The sequence below is a fragment of the Crocuta crocuta genome, unplaced genomic scaffold (genome assembly GCF_008692635.1).
Source record: "Crocuta crocuta isolate KB4526 unplaced genomic scaffold, BGI_CrCroc_1.0 scaffold143, whole genome shotgun sequence".
Taxonomy (NCBI): Eukaryota; Metazoa; Chordata; class Mammalia; order Carnivora; family Hyaenidae; genus Crocuta; species Crocuta crocuta.
Genome location: NW_027529175.1, coordinates 7,866,195 through 7,872,064, shown reverse-complemented (window position 1 = coordinate 7,872,064; position 5,870 = coordinate 7,866,195).

Below are 5,870 nucleotides of genomic sequence, written 5' to 3'. Positions count from 1 at the left end.
CCCCTCCCTCCCTCCCTCTCTCTTTCTCTCTCTCAAAAATAAATCAATATTTAAAAAAAGAAGGAAATTCTAACATCTGTGATGACATAGATGGACCCAGAGGACGTGATGTTGAGTGAAATAAGCCAGACCCAGAAAGTCAAGCTCTCACTTGTATGTGGAATCGAAAATAGTCAAACCCAGAGAAGCAGAGAGGAGGGCGGTGGCTGTGGGGGCTGCGGGGAGGGGCGTGGGGAGGTGACCGTAGGAAGACATAAAGTTTCATTTGTGCGAGATAATGAATCCCGGACGCACTCTGCAACCCAAGGGCCCTTCTACCAGTGCTGTGCGTGGGCTCAAAATGTGCCTCGACGGCGGGTCTCACGTTACATGTTCTAACCACACCCTCACGGTTAATAGTTGCACGTTACATGTTCTAACCACACCCTCACGGTTAATAGTTGCACTAACAGTGACAGTAGTAATGACAGAGGACGTGGGGGAAACTGGGGAGCTACGGACATGTCTGTGGTCTTCCCCGTGTGACTGTAACCCCTTGTGCACATTAAATGTCCGCAGCTGCTTACATGTCAACCATACCTCAGTAGAGTCACTTAAAAGAAGAGGAAATACATTTAAAAAAAGAAGATACACAAGGCTTTGCCAAGCCACAAATACACAATGCTGCCACAGTGACACCAAAGCAGCCACGGACACCTAGGCAAGTTGTCAGGGCCGTGTTCCAATAAAACTTTATTCACAAACCCTGGAGGCGGTGGATCTGGCGCGCAGGAAGTCGCGTGCTGGGCCCTGACACCGGACACACAGGGGTCAAAACGAATGCTGTGGCTCTGAGACAGGATGGACGAACATCGCAACGTGGCGCCGAGGGAGGAGGTGCGACCGCACGCCGCACGGTACTCGTTTATAAAGCTGAAAGCAGCACGAACCCGGCGCACAGCACACGCATCCGTGCTCAGAGCACACGGAAATGCAGTAAGACACGAGCGAGGGAAAGAGAGGAGGTCGGCCCCTCGGGAGGCGGAGGTGGCGCGGGCGGGGAGGGGCAGTGCTTTAGGACACAGGCGATGACAAGTCCCCCCAGTTCCGCCGGCGGTGGACTCGTGGGCTTAGGTCGCCGAGAAACCGTGGATCCTGCTCTTTGCACGCCGGTGGCACCAGGAAGAGAAAGGAGGGAAGGAGTGGAGAGAGGAGAATCCCAGAGAACTCAGGACGGGAGGGGGTGGGGTGACAGGATGTGACAGCCGCAGGCCGCCAGGTGGCTGGCTTCCTCCTGTGGCCCTGAGCAGCCTTCCTGCTCTGCTTCGAATCCCCGTCCACTTCCTCAGAGCGAGGACGGGAGACAGGAATAAGCAGCCCCCTCCGGAGGCGCCTGGCCGGAGGGTGCTGGGCTCGGCACTCCTGGGGGCCCTCTGGCCGGACAGTCCCCCGGCCTCCGAGGGAGCGAGAGCTCTGGCCCGACACTGTCTAAATGGGCCGTGCCTCAAAGGAGCCTGTCTTTTATTCATTCGAATGGGTTTTTATCGGCTAAATGCCTTTCAAGGGTTTCAAATGTTCTGAGACTCTTCAAAAGCTGTGGGAGGAAAGCCTTTCTCATTTATCAGCCTTCCAGGGGATTGAGGGCGGGGGAGTGTCAGCGCGTGGATAATTCCAGCAGAGCACTTCACTCTCTTGCAGCAAAGCTCCGCTCACCAGGAAGATGCGTTAATACACGCGAACTGGGGGGCGGGCTCATGTGTTGAGTCATGAAAATGGCCATAAATAGTAACGATGGTGTTTCTTTATATTAGGAAAACACATTAGATTCTTCAAAACCCTGTTGTAAACATTTTCTTCTTTAATCCTGACAAGAATCCAGGGACGGGTGAGCCGGCTCTTATCAACACGCAAGAGCTGGCTGTTGGCTATTAGATTTTCGGGGACTCTGTGAGCTGATGGCTGAACACAGCCATTATTAAGCATTAATGCATGCACGTAAGATTGAATAAATTGCACGGAAAACAAAGGTAATGAAATGAAAAAAGGACCCCTGTAACTTGACATCAAAAAAACAAACAACCCAATTAAAAATGGGCAAAGGACTTGAATAGACATTGTTCCAAAGAAGACACTCAGGTGGCCAATAAACACACAGAAGGACGTCATTTGCCGTCATGGAAACACAAATCACAACCCCCAGGACACACCCCTCACGCCGACTGGCATGGCCGCCATCAGCAAAATGGTCAAGAACAAGACCGATGAGAACGTGGAGACGTAGCGTTTATACACTGCTGGTGGGAATGCAAAATGGCGCCACCGCTGGGGAAAACAGTTCGGCGGTTCCTCAGAAAGCTAAACAAAATTACCGACGACCTGGCACATCCACTAGTAGGCATGTTCCCACACGAGTTGAACACAGGTCCTCAAAAACATACTTACACACTATGTTCAGAGCGGCATAGTCACACCAGTCAGAAGGTGGAAATAACTCAAGTGTCTGTGGACAGATGAAGGGTAAACGAGGCGTGGCCCGTCCATACAACGGGATGTCGGGAGGGGGAGGTCCTGACACCTGTTACCACGTGGATGAACACGTGAGGACGAGTCTACGTGGGCTAGAGCAGTCACAGGACAGCGCTGCGTGCTCCCTTCTCCGATGTCCTTACAGTAGTGAAAGTCACCGACGCAGAAAGTAGATGGTGGGTGCCAGGGGCTGGGGGCGGGGCAGGGGGAGATGGCAAGTCCTGGAGGCGGGTGGGTGGTGGCCGCACAGCGCTGTGAACGTACTTAGTGCCCCGAACTGCGTACTTCGAAGTGCCGCAGGGACACATGGGTTTCATATCATGTGTGTCATTACCTTAATAAAGGAACTGGAAAGAGCCCTAATCCGAACTCATCACATCCTAATTTTTTCAGTGTGTTTTCCTGTTTGCTATGATCTCAAGGTCACACACATGGATTGTCTCTGCCGCACACCTGTTGTACCTCTACTCAGTCCTTCTGACAGTGGTTAACCTTGTAAGCTCCGCGCAGAGAGCCCGGAGCTGGACCCAGGAAGGTCGTCTGCCCAGACCTCCTGCAGCTGACTCTGGAGGAGCTTTAAAGAAACCTCGGAAAACCAGCAGAGGCCACACACGGGGGAGCAAGATCCAGTGCGGATCCCCAGTGGTCAGAGCCAGCACGGTGGAGGCTTCCCTGCATCCCCAGGCTGTACGGGGGGCTCTGTGTGGAGGTCCTCACCCTCCCCCACCAAGGATGACTGGCCCAGGCGCGGTTCTGACTTCTGCACCCTTTAGTCAAATTTATCCACACTTCTGGGTCCAGCCACAGGCAGCTGGCGGGTTGGGCCATTGCCTGACCTTCGCAGGGGGTGTCCTCATAGAATACGCCCTCATGCAGAAGTTTCTACTTTCGTTTTTAAAGAAATACACCGTTTCCTAATCAGAAAAGAACCACATGTTCATTTTGGAAAAGCCTGGCCTCGCCGAGTCACACACAAACGAACGTAGAGTGGCAGACGTCGAGCAGACCTTGCCAACATCTGGCGTGTTTTCTTGAGGCTCCTTTCTGTGACAACATACCGTTTTCCCCCTGAAATTGAGATTGTACTTTCTGTATTGTTTATGGCCGGATTTTATTGAATTGTCTTGTTTACACAGTGTATGAGTCGTGGTTTTCCAGAGAAAAAGAAGCAACAGAGTGTGTGTGTGTGTAAACAGAGCCTGGGTGTGGGCAGCAGGCCGCTGGGGCTGGGAGGGCCGGACCCCGGCCAGGGGTGGCTGCGGCCTCAGCCCCGTCCGAAGGCAGGGGACAAATGTCCCCTGGGGAGACAGGCAAGCAGAGAGCAAATACTCTTCACTCTGCCTTTCCTTCTGTTCGGGCCTCCAGCTCGGGAGGTGAGGCCCCGCACTGGGGAGGACATCGGCCTCACTCCCTTCCCCACATCTAACCCCCTCCAGAAAACACCCCCAGACATGCCCAAAAGAATGTTTAACCAAATAGCTGGGCTCCTCTTCACCCAGTCTAACTGACCCAGAAAATTAACAATTGCATGAAGATGACGTGTACCTTATGGGGAATACATACAAGCTTTAAAAAAAAACCACTAAGTGAACAGAAAATGACTCTAAAGGTAACTTGGAAGTATTTACGTGAAGGGCAGTTTGAGGGAGAAAGTGAGCAGCGACTTCATCGTTGGGTCACCAGTTACGGGGGCTGCGGGAACACAAGAGAGAGTTTTAGAACATACTCTGAAGCCCCAAAGAACAAAATCCTAAATACAGAAGTTACATAGAAATGTGCACAGAAATCTCAACGGGCAGCCGTGTGGACTTTGTCTGGGGTCAATGCACCGAAGGGTCGGGGGTCAGGGGGCCGCCCACTGCACCGGGGTGGGGGGGTGACAGTGGCTAGCCCGGGGCCTGCGCTGATGCTGAGCTCACGTGTGGCCCACGTCAGCGTCCCAGGGGCGTGTAGGGGAGATTTCTACGACGCTGGGGGCGGGGAGGGCTGCGAAGTAGGCAGAAGGAATCGGTAGCAAGCGGTCGGTGCTCCCCCTGGGGCACTTGGGCAAACACAGCAGTGTCTCCGCATGTGAGGGGCCGTCCGCTACCTCCCCCACTAGCGCTCCGCTGGGCACGCTTTTTTAATGTCGAGACGTTTTTATTCCACGAGAAAGCTTCATCTGGCGGCGCTGGAATGTTCCTACGCCGCCGCAGACGGCAGCTTCTACTCTTTTCTGTGAAACAGCCGCAGTCCTAGACGTCAAGGCCTCGTTTCTGTGATTTCACTGCCCCCGTCCGCTTCTGTGCTCTTAGCCGTCTACGCTTCTCAACAAGAACGTGGAAACGACTCACTGCTTGGAAATTTACCCAAACAAAAATTATTTTTCCCCATCAAGTCCTAATGCTCTTGAGGTAGAGACGCGGGAGCACGTCCTGCGTCCTCCGCCCCATCCGCTTGCGGGAGCGTCTGACTTGGGCTGTTCTGTGTGTGTTCAGAGACGGAGGCGGGGAAGGAGGGGAACCAGGGCAGACGGCCGTGAGGTCGAGCATTCTGCGAGGCGCTTCCTCGCGCACCTAGAATATTCCCTCACGGCTTAAAATCTCTGCACTGTCTCTCCTTCCCAGTCCTTTTTGTCTTGAAAGACTTGAATTTCAAGAAAATTGTCTACTTCTCCTTGATATTGTTTTTCTCAAAAAAGAATTTTTCATAACCGCTTTAGAAATTGAGAGTTTTTTTCTTTACTGTCCAGTTTCATATGCTGAATGTTCAGTTCATTTCCTTTCCTCCTTTTCTGCACATGAAAAAAGTAATTAACTCCAGATACCTCTCTGGTCACCTCAACTGTACTTGGACTTTGTTGTTTTTAAAGCACTGTTTTTATTGTTAATTAATACAGTGTTTCTTTTATCTTCCAGATTTTAGTCTCTGCCATTGCAATTTCATGGTGTCGAGGCAGGCGAATGTTTGTGTAACTTCTATTGTTTTCTTTCCTTTTTTAAGTTTATTTATGTATTTGTAGAGAGAGGGAGAGAGAGCACGCGAACAGGGAAGGGGAGAGGGAGAGGGAGAGAGAATCCCAAGCAGGCTGTCAGCTGTCAGCACAGAACCCGAAACAGGTCGTGAACCCACGAACGTGAGATCACGACCTGAGCCAAAGTCGGACGCTTAACCGACTGAGCCAACAGGCGCCCTTTTCTGTTGTTTTCATTTACTGAAGTTTTCTTGGCGAATTTTCTGAAACGCTGTTCCACGCTGGAAGAGCAGGGGTGTGCGTCCCTCTGTGGCTGACCAGTACTCGCCACACTTGGAGCAAACCCTTCCCTTCACAACAGCACCTCTTCGGGCTCAGTGCGGGGCTCAGCGCTGGGGTTCAGCAGGGGGGG